The sequence below is a fragment of the Kogia breviceps genome, chromosome 17 (assembly GCF_026419965.1).
Source record: "Kogia breviceps isolate mKogBre1 chromosome 17, mKogBre1 haplotype 1, whole genome shotgun sequence".
NCBI lineage: Eukaryota > Metazoa > Chordata > Mammalia > Artiodactyla > Physeteridae > Kogia > Kogia breviceps.
The window spans coordinates 9191039-9210051 of NC_081326.1; the positions used below are offsets into that span (position 1 = coordinate 9191039).

The 19013-nt window shown below is 38.2% G+C and overlaps 1 long non-coding RNA gene across 4 annotated transcripts in view; it reads right to left on the reverse strand.

Moving 5' to 3' along the window:
* Positions 1–19013, reverse strand: part of LOC136792884 (uncharacterized) — a 446126-nt gene that overhangs the window by 12735 nt on the left and 414378 nt on the right. For all 4 annotated transcript variants that reach the window (XR_010837463.1, XR_010837461.1, XR_010837464.1 and 1 more), the window contains 2 exons: positions 17326–17548; positions 11717–11856 (listed from right to left, as the gene is read on the reverse strand). This is a non-coding gene — a long non-coding RNA (uncharacterized lncRNA). The remainder of the gene's footprint in view (positions 1–11716; positions 11857–17325; positions 17549–19013) is intronic.

A 19013-nucleotide genomic window follows, 5' to 3' on the forward strand; every position in this document is an offset into this window, starting at 1 on the left:
CACCAACGGCCAAAGAGTTAATCATTCATGCCTATGTAGTGAAGACTCTATAAAACCTGAAAAGGATGGGGTTTACAGAGTTTCTGCGTTGGTGAATGCATGGAGATGTGGAGAGAGTGGCGTGCCTGGCGAGGGCATGGAAACTCCAAGCCCCTTACCGTGTACCTTGCCCTATGCATCTCTTTTATCTGGCTGTTCCTGAGCTATAGATATCCTTTTGTAATAAACTGGTCATCTAGGAAGTAAAATGTCCCTCTGACTTCTATGAGCCACTCTAGAAAATTAATTGAACCCAAGGAGGGAATCATTGGAACCTCTGATCTATGGCTGGTCAATCAGAAGCACAGGTGACAACTTGGGCTTGTGACCAGCATCTTAAGTGGGACCAGGGGGGAGTCTTGTGAGCCTGAACCCTTGACATGTGGGATCTGATCTCAGTGTCAATAGTGTCTGAATGGAGTTGAATTTTAAGACACCCAGCTGGGATTCCAAGAATTGCTCGTTGACAGAGGAACACCCTACACTGAAATTGTGTGCAGAATCCAAAAGAGCTACATATCGTTCCCTTTCCCAACACTAGACAATTTCACTGAATCCACGCTTACTGCGTACACACACACGTGAATGCACAGACTAAAACCAAACCAAAGCAAGAGGCATGCATGATGATGTTGATTTACGGCCTTTGGCCATAAATCTCAAAGCAGATAAGTGATGCGTCGTAATTGTTTCACCCGTTGCCTCTGAGCCAACGTGGGCTTCATCTCTCTTTGAGCAGGTTTGTGTATTAAATCTTCCCCCTCTTCTTTTCCCCTTCAATACATTTGTTCATTCCAATCCATACTTACTCTTACTTCCAGTTGTTGCTAAAAGCTACTGCCCCTTTAACTGTGTATGCTGACATCTTTGCTCATCTCTATGGATCACCTGTTTCTAAAACTTCAGTTCACTTCTCTTCTCATTTTTCTGCCCATATTAATATCTTGGTTCTTTAACTCCTTGTGCAGTGATTAATACCTATCTTGGCATAGTAGAAATAGCCTTGGCTTGGACTTTCATATTTGTCAATTACTAAAGTAAACTTCTTAATATCTCTGGGCTTCAGGTGCCTGATATGTAAAATGAGGAGGAGCTTGAGAGGACCTTCAAGCTCTAAATCTTGTACGATCCTTCCTACACAAATAGCTTAGCATTTTCATAATGTTCCTTGCTCAGCAGCAATTTCACGAATGGATGCTCTGTCTCTCTAATTAGACTGTAAGATTTCCAGGAGCATATACGGGGACTTCTTTTTCTGTGCTACCTTCTAGCTGGTTCTAAGTATATTATAGATATTCAATAAAGGTTCATTGCTTAGTTTACTGAAGCCCTTTTGGGCAGATTTTCTTTTCCTATCATTATTACCAACAACATAGTGCAGAAGCGAAGACATAAAGCAGTTACCAAGAAACGAATAGATAGAAAAAAATTAAAACAACAATGCAATAAAAATGACTCTCCTGTGTTACCTGATGATTATCTATATTTGTAGTTTGTTCCATGCCTCTTAATAATTATACCAATAATTTAAAGTGTAATTGGGGTAAAAAACTGTGGGGGTAAACTTAAAGATTGATTTGAAAAAATGACTCTTCATTTGGGGAGGGGAGGAGACATGGAGCGCTTTGAGAATCTGATGTCAGCTGTGGGCTTTCTCCAACGTGGTTTACAGATTTTCCTTACAGCCTGTTATGTAAACACCCTATTGTCCTAAATGCCGTCCATGGATCCCATGTTTCAGTTTTAAAGGGTCTACTTTCAAAGGAGTGTGCTGGGGAGGACAGTCATCGGTGCTCCACTTAAAGCCCTTTGGAAATGAGAAAGCCTCGTTGAACATGTATGATTGAAACAGAGGTGGCCATATCTTAATTACCGATGTAAGACCTGGTTTAAACGAAGATATAAAGGCCAATCAGACTCCTTCTTTGGGAGTTTGAAATCGAGGCAAAATTTTTAATTCAAGTCAGTTGGTAGGGTATTCTAGAATTAGAAATCCATTTGGTCTCGGGGGATGGAGTGGCCAATGCTGAACCATGCATAAACTAAAGAGGAAGTAGAGGAATTTTGGTAAACACCAGAAATAAATGATGAACATATGCAGAGAAGCAAAATCAAGGGCTCACATAGCCTGTAAGTAAAAGAATATGATCTGGGTTCCTGGTAGCTTTCCAAGTCTCATGAGACCCATTTGTACTGCATTTACTATTCTTGGATGCTGTCCAAACTCAAACGCTTTGACAACCCTTTCCTATCTCCCTCATTCCCACTACACACACACACACACACACACACACACACACACACACACACACACGCACGCACTCACCATTTTGTTGAACTAATTTGAAATTGGTCTGTTTCTCATAGCCAAAACCTCTCTGACTAGAATAAGCAGTAATCTAAGATGTTTTCTATGCAGTTTATGGTAGAAAATAAGATGTTTTCTCAGGGTGGAAATGTTGATGATGCAGTTAATTCTCATAAGAGAATTAGAAGAGGAAGGTTCTATGTAACTGTTAAAGTTTTTGGTATTCCTGAATGTTTAATATTTAGATTATTCCCTCTGAATAATTTGTAATTTATTTTATAGAAATAAGGAAAATGATACAATAGCTAAAAGTTTATTAGTGTGGCAAAGAGTTAAATAAAAAAATAAACTTTTATGCTTCAAAAATCAAATGTTTGATGTAAGTTAAAAAAAAGTTTGGGAATTCCCTTTCCGTCCAGTAGGTTACGAGTCTGTGCTTTCACTGCCGAGGGCCCAGTTTCAATCCCCGGTTGGGGAACTGAGATCCCACAAGCTGCGTGGCACGGCTTAAAAAAAAAAAAAAAAATTGTAAATATAAAGAAGAAAAATAATTTTCTAATGAATGTTTTACCAAATAAAACATTTATGTAGTAGCAATTGTGATTTCGATTTGAAGAGATAACCCTTTAATAAAAATATTTTATGATATGTGAAGGCATTTACTTTTTTATTATTGTTCATATTTCATGTTTATAATCTTTTCTTTTGAACATATTTTCGGCTATTTGATTATGTCTTGAAATTTTATCTCTACTAGTCTCAGATAGTCTTGAGCTTAATTAATTCCATGGTATATATTCAAATGGCATATAGTAAATATTAACACAAATTCAGTTAACTTTTACAGGGCTTTTTATGGGCTGCTCCAATGCTCTACCAGGGATTACAATCAGAAACGTATCCTTTCTTCTTGAAAAATAATATTTTGCACAATGATTTCTTTTAATATCTTTATTGGAGTATAATTGCTTTACAATGTTGTGTTAGTTTCTGCTGCATAACAAAGTGAATCAGCTGTACATATACATATATCCCCATATCTCCTCCCTCTTGCGTCTCCTTCCCACCCTCCCTATCCCACCCCTCTAGGTGGTCACAAAGCACCGAGTTGATCTCCCCGTGCTATGTGGCTGCTTCCCACTAGCTATCTATTTTACATTTGGTAGTGTATATATGTCCATGCCACTCTCTCACTTCGTCCCAGCTCACCCTTCCCTCTGTCCATTTCCTCAAGTCCATTCTCTACGTCTGCGTCTTTATTCCTGTCCTGCCCCTAGGTTCATCAGTACCATTTTTTTTTTTTTTTAAGATTCCATATATATGTGTTAGCATACGGTATTTGTTTTTCTCTTTCTGACTTACTTCACTCTCTATGACAGACTCTAGGTCCATCCACCTCACTACAAATAACTCAATTTCGTTTCTTTTTATGGCTGAATAATATTCCATTGTATATATGTGTCACATCTTCTTTATCCATTCATATGTTGATGGACACTTATGCTGCTTCCATGTCCTGGCTATTGTAAATAGAGCTGCAATGAACATTGTGGTACATGACTCTTTTTGAATTATGGTTTTCTCAGGGTATATGCCCAGTAGTGGGATTCCTGGGTCATATGGTAGTTCTACTTTCAGTTTTTTAAGGAACCTCCATACTGTTCTCCATAGTGGCTGTATCATTTTACATTCCCACCAAGAGGGAAGTGCAAGAGGGTCCCCTTTTCTCCACACCCTCTCCAGTATTTATTGTTTGTAAACTTTTTGACGATGGCCATTCTGACCGATGTGAGGTGATATCTCATTGTAGTTTTGATTTGCATTTCTCTAATGATTAGTGATGTCGAGCATCCTTTCATGTGTTTGTTGGCAATCTGTATATCTTCTTTGGAGAAATGTCTATTTAGGTCTTCTGCCCATTTTTGGATTGGGTTGTTTGTTTTTTTGATATTGAGCTGCATGAGCTGCTTGTAAATTTTGGAGATTAATCCTTTGTCAGTTGCTTTGTTTGCAAATATTTTCTCCCATTCTGAGGATTGTTCATTAGGTTCCATTTGTTTATTTTTGTTTTTATTTCCCTTTCTCTAGGAGGTGGGTCAAAAGGGAACTTGCAGTGATTTATGTGCTAGAGTATTCTGCCTGTGTTTTCCTCTAAGAGTTTTACAGTATCTTGCCTTACATTTAGGTCTTTAATCCATTTTGAGTTTATTTTTATGTATGGTGTTAGGGAGTGTTCTAATTTCATTCTTTTACCTGTGTCCATGTTTCCCAGCAGCACTTATTGAAGATGCTGTCTTTTCTCCATTGTATACTCTTGCCTCCTTTGTCAAAGATAAGGTGACCATATGTGCTTGGGTTTATCTCTGGGTTTTCTATCCTGGCACAATTCTTTTTAAATCCTTAGATAATTCACAGATGTTTCTACTTGTTGTGGGAAATACCATGGAACATATGGAAAAAGCAGGGAGGCTATGAATGGAGCAAGAGCCACACACTGTCAGTGACTCTACAGCTCATGTATTCAGTAGACTTGCCAGAATAAAAGAAAATTTTTTTGGTTTGCCAGGAAGTAGACATAGAAGGGATTCTCCATCTACTAACCCGTGGGTTTTTTGACTACCAAGATGATGAAGGATGATTTTCTTCCACTCATGCGTCTTTGCTTTTTGTGAATTTCTGATCATAGGAAGGTGAAATGACCTCATCTGGAACCAAAAAAACACAAAACAAAAAAACTACCCAAATCCTATTTACCTGTTGTAGTAGTAAATATTTTGAGGTATTTGACTAAAAGAAACCCTATTAATTTGTCCAACTTTTTAATGTAAGAAATGTTCTTAAGTGTGTGCAAGACAAAAATATTGCATCTCCTTTTCCGACATTAATTGTTGATTAAAACAGGCTATAGTGTAATATTTAGAAAACAGAAATCTATGAGAAGACATATGGGGTGAATTTTTGACTCAACCCCACCATGAAATTGCCCAGTGTCTTTGAGGAAGCTCTTGGCCTTCATTATACCTCTGCATTCATACTGAAAACAGGAAGGATAATCCTCTCCCTATTTCATGGGAGAGTTGGGATGATCACAAGAGATTATGGAACAGATTGTTGGAAATGGAAGGAACCTTAATGGTCATTCCAAGCCCATTCATATTGTGTGTATGGTAACTAGAGCCCAGAGGTATTAAGTAACCAATTGTTTTCTCACTCTGCATACATAGTCTCCTCTATATACTTCTATTAGAATGTTTAAGTCACGTGTGTTAATTCTCTACTGTATATCTCCTGACTAATCCAAATGAACCTTGAGAACAGAGACGATGTTGTATTCATGTTTGCCTTTTTACACCCATTTTTCTCCTAATTTACTCTTGTTCAACATTCCTTGGGGAAGACTGTCCTGATCCCAAATCCCTGTTATACCATTACATCACATCTTATACTTTCCTGGTAGCACTATCACAATTGTAATTTTACATATATATGTACTTTACATATATAGTCATAAATTTATACATAATTATACATGTATTTGTATAATTTATTTATATGTATTCTATATGTATAATGATCTGTTTAAAGTTTTTCTCCCCAACTTGTTATGTTGCAGTTTCCTCATCTGGAAAATGTCAATAATAATGGCATCCAGCTTATAGAATTATTTTGAAGAACCTTAGATTTATTAACAGTGTACAGAACATATAAGAGAACTCAATGAATTTCATTATTATTATTGCTGTTACTATTCATTTCCAAGCAATGTGTTTGTCACTGGGGATGATGGCAGAGATTGAAATGTCTCTTCAAATCAGGCTGGACACAAAGTAACTTCAGGTTTAATAGGTTGTGAGGTTATCTCTGTGCTGCACTATAGGTGCATCACCCACAGAATAGCTCTTCACCTCTTCATTCTAGGGGCAGATAATTCTATTCAGGTATAGTAATAGCAAGGCAGACCAAAGAAAAAACATAGAGGGGATCAGAGCCATTTATTGAGAGCCATTTTGCTCCTCCAGTAGCTTTAAAGTGTGTATGATTGTAGTCTAGAGGTATCCTGCTGAATACATGCCTTCTAGAAGGCAGTCAGTCATTTCTCTCTCATATATACTTGAATTTCTGCTAGACCCTGGAAGTTCACAGAGAAAAAGGCAGACAAAGAGACTTTCCATTGAGGGGAAGACTTCACTGTAGCACTGATGCAAGTTAAGCCAAAATGTAGAAGACTGAGGCTACTACAGGACAACAGAATATTTCTGAAGAACCAACCATTCATATCTGCCAGCAAAGGAATGTAGTAAAGAATTTAAAGGCTATGATAATCTGAAAAAAAAAAAAAGAAAGAAAACATGCAGTTCTCAGCATTACATGTAAAAAGGTGAGCATTTTAGAGATGAAAGGATCAGTATTATTTTTGTTCTACCATCACACTTGTGAAATTGGGTAGCCTGATTCAAAATAAGCACTCAATAAATTGGTAACATCTTCAGAGCTGATAAACAATGACAGGTTAAGTACCTTGCAAATTTAAAGCCAATTAAAATTACTGACTATTTTGTTTCATGAATATGCCTAAATTTGAAAATTGAAACTACATTCTGTACAGTTCTCTTTTAAATGTAGAGATAAAAGTATTTCTTTTTCAGTGTTTAACAAAGTTAAGCAGTTTTTATAAATGAATACAGTTGACAGATATGTGAGAATTTATGGAAGGTAGCTTTGAACTACTGAAGGGAGACAACATTATAAGGTTTGATAAAGGAAGGGGAAAACGTTGCTATCATGCTGCAAAAGAATTTTGTGACTTTTTCTGGGAAGTAAATTCTGAGTACAGTTTACTCCCTGAATTATTTTACAATGGCTATAACCCTGCTATATAGAGGTGATGCTTGACAACTGTGACCAGTCCAGTAAATATTGATGAATAAAATATTTCCAGTTTTAGGACATGCATCTGCTAAAACTAAAGGCACTCATAGAATAAAATCTTTTAACAGGAAAAGTCCACTTTTCCTAGAGTGTTCAAAAGTATCATATATTTCCTTCCTGCTTATAAAGATTCAGCTAATTTATTCCTGATAAATTGTTTTCTTCCTGAAGTTTGGTGATTTTTGAACTTCTGCAGTACACTACGTACTGTTTTTTAGTGAGGATATTGAGGCATAAATAAAAGTTAAAAGTAACAAGGAGTTTTATCCATCCCTACAGATGAGAGAACAAATAACTATTTTTAGGGATATTGTCAACTGGGCAACATTAGAATTCTCTGGACTTAGTTATTTGACTAGATAATTATGAACATTTGTTTATTTAACTAGTATTTATTGCAATTATCTTCTATGCAGGACATGGTATTAGGCACTATAAGGAAACAAAAGTTGAGTGAGTATATTTTTTGTCCTCGAGCTACTTCAAGTCTACTTATAGAAATATACGCACACAAATAATTTTAATAAGATGAGTTTAGTTTAGGAAGTGACAAATATTAGGTAAAACTTCATGGGAAGAGTGACATTCAAGGTTTACCTTGAAAACTGAGTAGAATTTTAAGATAAGTAACATGAGGAAAGGCTTCTCAGTGGAAGGAGTCGAGAGGACAATCATTGGAATTGCAAAAGTTCAGTGCATATTAAAGGACCAGCAGAAAACTGAAGTTAATTCTGTGTTTCTTTGGTGTCTAATCCTGCTCTCTACATGAAGTAGCTGCTTATTGGACCAAACTGAAGTGAGCAAGAATTCAACCTCCATAAACCAAGAAACATTTCCCAACACAAGCATTCTTTTGGGACAAGCACAGTTCTATAAATACAAGGTGCTTAGTACTTCCAGAAATCAACTAGTCCATTTTCCTTGCCTTTAGGCTGGAAGGTACCTAACGTTTACTCTGCTTCAATGATGTACAGAGGAAGAACTTCCTACAAGTTTCTTGTGGAGAAAAAAAATTAACTAATTTTGATGGAACATCAGTTATGGAAGGTCCTTCCCCATATGCCAGTTAGGTATCCTTCAAATTCAGCATGGAATGACTAAAGACATGACATATAGAATTAATTTCATCATAATCTGTAATAGCTTACTAGCATTAATATGTTGAGAAAACCATAAAAGAGTGCAGTCTTTTATGAGACTCCTAAACACCAATTCTAAAATACTTTGATCAAATAATTTATAGAAGTGAAGTAGCAGAATCTGTGAGCCTTGCAACTTGTTTCTTAACAGGTTACCTGAGTGTCACTGAAACTAGGATAATGCCTTCAACATGGAGTTATGGACAAAGAAAGGACAGGTCTGTGGATTGGGGGATCTTGACTTTGCAGCCCTCTGGCTATGTACTTTTGGACAAAGGTCCTAAATCTGTACCTTGATTGCTATAAAATAGTCCCTTAGATCCTTTCCAACTTTTTGTAATAATATCTTTTTAAAACAACAAAATGAACATTAATTTTATTTTTTTTCAGTTTGAAACTTCTCCAGATTGTCAAGATTAAAACAAAGCAGCAGAGCCATAAATCTGAATGAAGACTTAAAAGTGACAGGAATGTGTCAAAACAATATTGTTCTCCTAAATCCCTTTCTAAAGGTGTAAATTGCAATCTCACATAACTGCCAATACTGAGTTGTTTTGTTTAACAACGGGTTTAATCAGACAAGTAGCTCTTTAAAACAAGAAAACAGATGGGCCATAAACTTTAAAATGTGGAAGCCCAGTAAAATAATCTGTTGGCCTCAGGCCAGGAAATTGTGACCCAATAGCAGGAGAAAACATGGGGAAGAAATGTTTGGGAAGTTGCTTGTTAATATAGTATAAACACCATGAACAGAAATAGATGTTACCATCCTTGAATAGTATCTAATTTATAACAAAAGTCAACTATTTGGACATTGTTGATAAATGTTTGGTAGAATTCCTTCAATTTATAATAACCATTTACTGAATGTAGCAGGAACTTCTAAAACTATCCATTAATATCCATGGACTCGTGGTTGTACCGGGACTCATCAATTTGTCCCAATTGTTTCATCTCTGAAGCCCAGTAATTGTAGTTAAGTAGTTTTTGATTTGAGTCATTTGATTGCATGGGATCAAACAGGATAGCAGGTGAAAATTTGAGATTTAAAATGTTTGTCCGGGCTTCCCTGGTGGCGCAGTGGTTGCGAGTCAGCCTGCCGATGCAGGGGACGCGGGTTCGTGCCCCGGTCCGGGAGGATCCCACGTGCCGCGGAGCGGCTGGGCCCGTGAGCCGTGGCCGCTGAGCCTGCGCGTCCGGAGCCTGTGCTCCGCCGCGGGAGAGGCCACAACGGTGAGAGGCCCGCGTACCACACACACAAAAAATAAATAAAATAAAATAAAATGTTTGTCCACCTTAAAAGTTAACTTCTTTTGAAACAATGTGATTTCTCATTTAAGCAGAAATTTTCCATTCGTATTTCCTTCTTTTTTTTCTACCTAAAAGTAATGCTTTATGCTATCTTACTCTCAAATTTTCCATATTGAAACAAAAACTTATAATTGTTATATATGTGGACCTATTACTCTGAACCATGCAAAATTTAAATTTGTTAGGTAAAAACGCAGTTTAATATTACCAATTACATATGTAATTTTTTGTAATTGGAACACACAGCCCATGAATTACAGACAGTAACTTCCTTATTAGACAGAAGCTTTGTATTTTAAGCTTTGTATTTTACTTTTACTTTGCATCTCTGTATTTTTCCCATAGCTGTCTAGGGCTATTGACAGTTTAGTAAGTGTTTGATGAATATTTGGTGATGAATTGTTGTGTTGATTCAATAGACAGTGGGGCTGATTTCTAAGTGGTTCAGCTAAACATGGAGATGTAAGAAGTATTTAGTTATCAGAGACAGAAAATAAACAGACAAAGAGGAGCCTGTGAGAAACAGAGAAATGTATATATGTATATATGTGTATATATATATATATATATATATATAGTGTGAATGGAAACGTGAGAGGGTTCTGGTCTACCTAAAATCAAGAAATAAAAAAGTGCAAAATTTCTATTCAAAGCCATCCTGGAAGAAACATGATAAAATATTTGTTGTCTTCAGGATGATTGTTGTTTTAGTGCACACCCCTAATTAGTTCTTTCGGAGCTGAAAAAGCTAATTAAAACATGCCGACACACTGCACAGGACGGATGCTGATGTGAGCTCCTTGATGAATGGACTCACCACCCAGGACTGTCATCCCATCCAGACCCCTAAGGAGGGAAGATTCAAGACTCTGTGTGCTAGGCGCCATCCCAAAATGGCAAAAACTGGGTAAATTAACATGCATACATATGTGCGAATCAAGATGAAGATGTCAATTTCAGGTAGCAGCAAGAATTTACCAGCACTGACTTCCGTTAGGCAGAAGCCATCAGGGAAGAGGAAGTAGATTTTAAATTTAGACATTCATCTAGATTTATTATTTTTTTTTTTAGTAGGGCTGCCAGGCTAAGTCCCATATAAAATCAAGGCTTTTCAAGTAAATGAAGTGTGGAAAGAGAACGTGGTCCGGTCTCCCTCATCTTGTTCAGGGAATGTGGAGTTTCTGAAAGCCTAGGAGAGAAAAACCTCTTCTTCCTCTGGTTCTTGTCAAGGGCTAAGACAGAATGTCGTTTAGGGAATACATTGCTCTGTCGTCAGCCAGTATTTTACTTTTCTGTTCCTTGCTGAACGTGAATCTGTTCGTACATCGGGGGAAAAGGCATAGAGTCAGGAGGTATCCGTGTGCTCCAGCAGAGTGACCCCGAGGGGGAGCCGAGCTATCGGAGGACAAAAAGCACAGACTTCAGAGTCAAGTGGACCTGAGTTTGAATCCTGGGAGTTTGAATCCTGGCTTCTCTACTTTCTACCTGTGTGACCTTGGACAACTTACTTAACTTCTCTGAGAATTAGTTTTCTCATCTGCAAAATGGGAATAATAATCCTCACCTGTTGTGCAGATTAGGTGAAGCAATGGATGTAAAGCATCTAACACAGTGACACATACTAAATGCCCGATAAATGGTAACTATTTTTTTTTTTTTAAAAAAAGGGATTTCAGGCAGTGGCTTCATTCCCCAGCTGCAGGGTGATCTCGGGTGGCCTCGGCCTGCAGCGGCTTGAAGCAGGGTTTTGGTTCCTGGCCAGGGATTGAGGTCGGGTCTCGGCGGTGAGAGCACCGAATCCCAGCCACTAGACAAGTGGTCAGTGACAAGGCCCTGGCCCTACGGCTTTGCAGAAAAAGAATTCCCACAAAGACGGAAAGTAGTGAAACAACTAAAGGATTCATTAGGAGAAAAGAGTACAGTATGTGTGGATAGACACACGGGCGGGCTCAGAGAGAGTCGAGCCCTCGTGGCAGCTTAAATCACTTACTTATATGGGGCATTTCTTCCATGTTTCCTTTAACCAATCATTTTGATTTGCCTGGTTCAGAGTCCATATCTGGTGTATCTCAGGATCTTCCCATGTACGCGTGTGCATCTCTTAGCCATGATGGATTCTACCGAAGAGGCCTATGGGTAGCAAGCAGCAGTTGGCATCAGTTAGCATCACTTCCCTTTTGGCCTCCAAGGAGCCTTTCTGCGCATGTGTAGTCGGGGAGAGGTCCTGACTTGGAGAATGAGGAATATGTGGTCTCTTATCTTCTATCTGGGAGGGGCCCAGCCTGCGCTCTCTATTGTCCTGTTATTCCCGGCTCGGAGTATGGGTCCACAGGGAATGAACTCAAACCGTTTGCCCCGGGGCTCATCTGTCTCCGGACTCAAGGGAAGCCCGCAACCCACAAACATCAAGTACTGAGGTAGACGTATTCTGCAGTGAAGACCTCAGGGAAGGTTAGGTAAAAGGAACGCTCTTGGACAGGAGGGGTGGGAACGCAGTGGAGAGGAAGCGAAGCCCCAGACAGACGCCCAATATTTACTCTTAGCTTCTCTTGTGGGACCCACAGCAGAGCCTATCCCCTGCGTCTGAAGCCAGTTCCCACCCTGAAGTTCACCAGCACTATTGCTCCTATTTTCAGTTCAGACTTTCCCCCCAAATTACTCCTAGGTTCTCTCCTGGCTTGCACTGGTCTCCAAAATTCAACTGTTGCTACCCCAAGACTGACATGCGTGCCTTCCTTCTACATCGTTTGGGAACTTGCCTCATATTTGACAACATTTATGGCCTTTTCTTCTTTCGACATTAGCCTTAGGTCCTCGCTGAATTGACTAGATATCATTCTACATCTGCTACTTTCAAGATATTATTGCCATGAACACTATTTAAGCAGATAAATTCTCCTTTGCATTTATTATTTGAGGGAAAGGCAGAAAATTGTTTTCTTCCTTGACTAATCCTCTGTTTAGAACTAGAAGATTAGGTGATCTTTTACTTTAATTTTATGTTTTCCATAAAACATCCATCCACCCATTTACTTATTTAACAAATATTTACTGATCACCATTTCTGTTCTAGGTATTGTCCTAGTCCCTGAAGCTAGATTGGAGGGTCAGGATGACGCAGTTTCTGTTTTCAGGGAAATTGTAAGAGATTGGCAACCGAAACCGATCTCACTAAATGTGTAGACAGATATTTTCTGACCACACCATGTCTACTTGTAGTTTCTGCTTCCTTGATTTTTCATTACATTTCTTTCCTTATATTATGGAGGAAGCCAAGGGTGTGTCAGTACAGAATATATCATGACATAAAATTAAACTTTTAGAAAAATTCATGTTGCTTAAATTTTCTGAGGCATGAATTTGGTAAGCAGTTATCTCTGTGATATAATCTAAACTGCATGAAACCTGTAAAATCGCTCTCTTCATCACTTTGCAAATGTATCTTCTCGAGAATGTAAGTTCCTTGAGGGGAGGGGCTTGTCTGTTTTGTTCCCAATTATATTCCCAGGACGTTAACAGTGTCTGGTACATTGTCACCCCATATATTTTTGTATGAATAAATGAATGAACACACATCCATTGCAAAAACAAAATAGCTACTTTCTAAATTTTCATTCCGAATTGTAGAAAACAATGTATCTTATCTTATATTTTCTCATCTAAGGACAGCTATCCAGAATATCATTTCCATTGGTAACGTGTATTCACCATTAATCCCTCATAGCTTTCTCCTTCCTGACAGACAATATATGGCACCTGTACTCTTGGGAAAGGAATTTTCGAACCTACTGAACTGTTTTTCTTTGCCAAGGTGATACCAACTAACTGGTAGACTGAATGGCTCAAACGCCATGTGCCATCCTGCCTCCCTAAAAGGGCTGTTCACAAAAGCAGAGAATACTGCTGACTCCATCAGCATCTTCAGTATCTGAATTTACTCTTGTCCAGGCTAAAAAACATTTCCAGTCTCGCGAACTCATTTTCCCCCATGACGCAGTTTTGCATCTCTTCAACACTCTTGTCATTTTCCTGCTGATTATAATACTAATGGTTCCTGCTAAAGGTCATTGTTACAGAAGGTCATTTTCAGGGAATGAGAGTTCAGTATTTTAACCTGAAAAAGAATCAGAGTGGTCTAAGTTGGTGGTGTGAGTGGTGTGTGTGTGTCAGGGGATAGCTTCCAGGCAAGATCCAAGATGCAAGATGCTCTGTGGGGAGGAGATCTTGATGTTCAGGTTCCTACCTTATATACCGCTAGTTTGATACGGTGGCAAAAAATGTTCCTCTCTCCGTGACTTGCAGGCCTTGGTCATGACCTGAGAAAATGTTTATGTCTGGGAATGCAGTGATGCTGGTGCTTTATTTCTGCTCCTCTCTCGTTCCTGGTGTTTCAGGATGGTTGAAGTCAAGACACTGAGGAACGAGTGACAGCCAAGGCTGCTGCTTCAGGCATCGGGTGCCTCATGGGCAACGTTTTCCAGGGGTTGGGTGTCACTGAGGTATTGTCACTAATGTATCCTGAAAGTGTAAGGATCAAAGGTACAGAGTTGTTTCTTCACCGTCTATTTTCCCCTTAATTTCAAAGGTGATGATCTAGTCTTAAAACCAATAAATGTGACAACCTGAGTCCTTACATGCAGACTTGAAGCCAAGTATTTGGAAAGTGTTATGGGGGTACATACGAGAATATAGAATTTCTCTGTGGAAACTGCAGGAAGATATTCTGAGTACTTTTCACTTCTTCCCACAAAACTTGATCAAAAGCGTAGAGAAAATAAAACTTTTGTGATTCAGTTCCAAGTGTTTCTTTAAAGGAGCCTCTGAAGATAGTCTAAGAGGCAGATATATGAGCTCACTTTCAAGCTAATGTTCTCAACTTGTGATGTGATCTCGCTGTGGTTGAAAAAAAAAATAGGTTTCAAGGTACAGAAAAGAAGAATAACTATTGAATAGGATATTTAGAATGAAAAACTGGACACAAACTGTGCTGTCCACTTTGAAATCGTATAGAAAGCAGTAATGCGGATGGTACTATGTAGCCAAAAGCTGACTGATATGTCTTTCCATTGAAGATAACAGAAATCCCACTGTGAGTGCTTGTTGGGGCTTCTTTGAAAATTCTGCATTTCCTCTGCACACCCTCAAACACACTTGTGTCTCATGGCCTTCTCTGACATTGTCCCAGTCGTACAGGAAACACTGGAGACTCATCATTTGTACGACACGACGAACTCTCCCGGGCACCAGTGTGTAGCTCAGCAAGGTATAACTGGGAGTTTTATCTTATTGTCGCTGTTGAAACTATAGAGGATTAAAGATTTGCCAAAGTTCAATCTAGGTAATCCCTTCTATAGGATTAACTCACCGAACGGCTTCCCTGGTATATTTGTTTTAGGAAAGAAAAAAAAAAAAAAAAAAAAAACAGATTTCAAATCCCTAAATCTGAAGGTAACATTTTATTTATTGCACAGATAACATCATTGATAACTTGTGAGTGTGTCTGTGTGTGTGTGCTTTTTCCATGTTCACAGCTTATCCCATGAGAAATCTAAATGAAAATTTTTTTAAAAAGCACCTTTAGTTTTTCACAAACTATAATTATTTTAATTACAGGATAATTATATAAATAATGTATTTGAATGTAAGTTTCAGTTTTCTTTGTTTTCTAAATATTATCATCTTTCAGTGTTTTCACACGTGTAAACAGGAAACATTTAAGTTTAGATGAAGAGCAGGGGAAATGCCTATGATACAAGTACAGACAATCAAAAGATGATTAGGCTATTGAAAACTGCCTAACTAGGTGCTAATTTTTAAGTGAGCAGGTGTACTTAGTCATTATAACTTTAAAATGAAAATATATTTGAATTAAACCAAGCCCCCCCTTCCCAACATTAAAATAACATTAGAGGTCTGGCTGGTACCGACTAAATCCAGCAAAGGCAAAAAAGGTGGAAATTCCACAGTGGGGTAGCCAGTCAGTCCAGAATTAGAGGAGGCATTAAAGAAAAAAAAAAACTACAGGCTTCTAAAGAAATGCTGAAAGGATTTCACAACACTTTATTGACTCTCTTAAAATACGGCCCAAACACCATTAACGTGTTTAAAAGATTAATACTTTGGTTATTGTGAAAGGATGATTAACTTTAACAGGACTTGTACAAAGTAAGAAAGATCTTATAATTACCACGGGTGGAAATCAATTGGTGTTTCTTTTTTTGTTTCTTTCTCGATTCAGTTGTTTTTCAGGTTGCCGCTGAAATGCATCAGTGCACTCTCAGCTGCTCATGTGAAATGCACAAAAAACCTGATTCTGAGTCAAAAGGAGATGGTAAACTTGTGACTAAAGCATGAACATTAAATTTGAAGGTGGTGTGACATACATAATACTCATTTAATTCATATACGGCTGCACCTGAAATTGAAAGCCCACTTTTCATCAAAAGTTAATGCAACTAAATAAAATAAACTTATCCAGCATTTCATACGGGGCCAGTTTAGATCTGTTAAACCCTGTGGAAGAAGGTAAACTGTTTCTAAGTATCCAGAGCATTTTTCAGTTTAATAAATTTGTCTTCAGTGTGCAAAACTATACTTCAGTAATCTGAAAGTCTAAGAGCTGGAGAAAAGAGAAAATACACTGCTACCAATTCAAATATATATGAAAAGAATCTGGGTGAGCTCCATGTAAACTATTTGGGTGGATGTATCTTGTGATGTAATCAACTTCCAGCTCTGTGCACTGAGCCTTCAAATGTCGTTACTGGTCTCATCCTCTGACCCACAATCCCATCTGTTTTTCCCTCATTGTTACGTGTATTTTCTTCCAGTGTCAAATTACTGATAGGCTCTACTCTGCATATACTGCAATGGGTTTGCTCTACTGAGTGTCTCGTTAATTGCTTCAGACTTTTGTTCTATAACAATTTAGTCAGTTTTATGCAACTTCCTGGCGCCCTATTCTGTTTTTTTTTTTTGTCTTATCGCAAGAGGAGTAAAGCAGAGTTGCTTTCAATTCCATCTTTTATGTGTTGGCATGCTGCATTTGTAGAAAAGTGTTATTGGCAAATATTTCAAAAGCCTAGGGAACTGTGTCCATCAGAAGTCATAGATGGCTTTCCTGTAGCTGCAGAAGAGAGGTTGCTGGAACAGTGAATGCTGTCATTATAAATCTCAAATTTGAAGAAACTCAGGAGAGAGGACTTGGAGGCTGAGGAAGTTGAAGGTAGTGCACGAGCTTACACTAGGCTGGGAGAATCCTTACTGTGGTCCAAGACTGCTGTCATCAGTACAGCAATGGAAACCATTACAGAGTTCAGCGGGTCTTGATATTACAGCAGGTCTTGTTAATGATTCTCCAAGGGGCACGAACTGATCCCTTTGTGTATTCAAATACCACATCATGTACAGGTAGAAAAAAATCTAAGCTTTAATATGAATTGACATAACAGCAGTTCCTGACCTCAATCAATGCTCGTGTGTTTCTGACACATCCAGGACTAACCTGTACTACAGAACCTCAACAAACATGTGTAGTTTGGAAGAATAAACAAACTGACATCCAACTCAAATGATCCTCTACCCACGCGTTTGACTTGCCTTCATTGCTTTTGCTTTTTTCCTCCTGCAGTCCCGATGCTGTCTGGTTTAGTCCCTTTCTCCCCTTCATCTCCTCCTCCGACTGCTTCAGGGTAAGGTCTGCGGGACTCCTAATACTCATAAATTTCCAGGATATTCATCAAATTAGGGTCTTCTTTAAGATAGTCACGAGTCTTACTTTACTCCTTTTTGTACTCAAACACATTCCTGACGTCGTCTTTGCCTATGGAAAAGGAAGTGGATACAGAAGGGAACACTGGCTTATTTCTTTCTTTCTTTTTTTTTTTTTTTTAACTGGCTTATTTCTTAACGCTTACAAAAAAATTAGACATTTATGCAATATTTAATGAGGAAATAAACCAGACATTCATATTGTTCCTAATGAAAGCCAATAAAAGTTAAGCTCAGAGGGTTGAAAGATCTGGCAAGAATATGTATCCAGTAAGCACTAAATTTGGACCCAAAGTGAAACCTAGAACCAGGCTGCTTCTAGGTGTCGTGCAATCTTCCCACTGTCATCTTTTTAAAAATAGAAAACTTCAAAAACAATTACCGAATACATTAGAGACAGTAAAATAAGGAAAACAAACCATAAACAAAAAATTAAGAAGATTGAAAACTGGGCCAGAGACAAAGGTATTCATACCTTATAACTGATTTTTGAAATCCCATTACTAATTGTTGAAGTAGATCAGATCAGATCACCAGAAAGCTACGAACTTAGACCATATTTGTTTTCCCTCTGTGGACATGCCTTTCCTGAGTTATCCATCCTTCTTTCCTTCAACTTTCATTCAGGTCAGTTGAAAGGAATATTCCTATTAAAATCACTTTGGGTTACACCTCGGTGAAGGCACCGTCCTTTGGAATTAGGCACACATCTATCTTTCTTGGAGCACTAATGAGATTTTTACATTTCTGATTAAGAATTTTCTCATCTCATGGCTTACATTCCATTTTTATTTCATATTTTATTTTATTCATGTCCTTTATTACAAGGCATCCCAAATCTTATTATAAAAAGAAGTGTGAGGTATAAGTGAATGAATTTATTTGTGTAACCCTGAGGTCAGCTGCCAACCTGTCCACCATGGGTTGGCTCTATTTTGACTCTACTGTATTCAAAACTGGATCCTTGTCCAATTCGGTTAAAGTGCTTACTTATGATCAGCAGGTTTGAATTTTTTTTTAGATTTTTGGGGTATTTTGGGGAGGAGGTTACACTGTACCCAGAGAACTCAGCCCCTCTCCCCTTTCCATCTGCTTCACAGGTTCCGAATCATCCATTCTGTTAGAAGGTGCAGACATCCTTTCACAGAGGCCCAGAGCCTCATCCACTGCCCCAGAGAGGATTTCTCAAAGCTTCTCCCCAACAAAGACTGGGGACAGGATATGGTCCCTCACAGAAGGGATTCTCCTACCCACCACAAGAGAAGAGCTTTGCTCTTGTTAAACAAGTAATACCTACACTTTAGGGGAGCTCTTTTGTGGCTGTTATCTATCAAGAAAATTCTACCAGGTTTCATGCCTTGTTTTACCATCACCACTTCTGAAACATGATAAGAATTTCTGTTTATATTCTTTCTTCAAATGGTGAATGTGCAGTATTCTTATTTATCGAGCAGAAAATAAGTCCTTTCTTGAAATATCCCCAATCAAAATGGAGAAAGAGGTCTGAGCTGATTGCA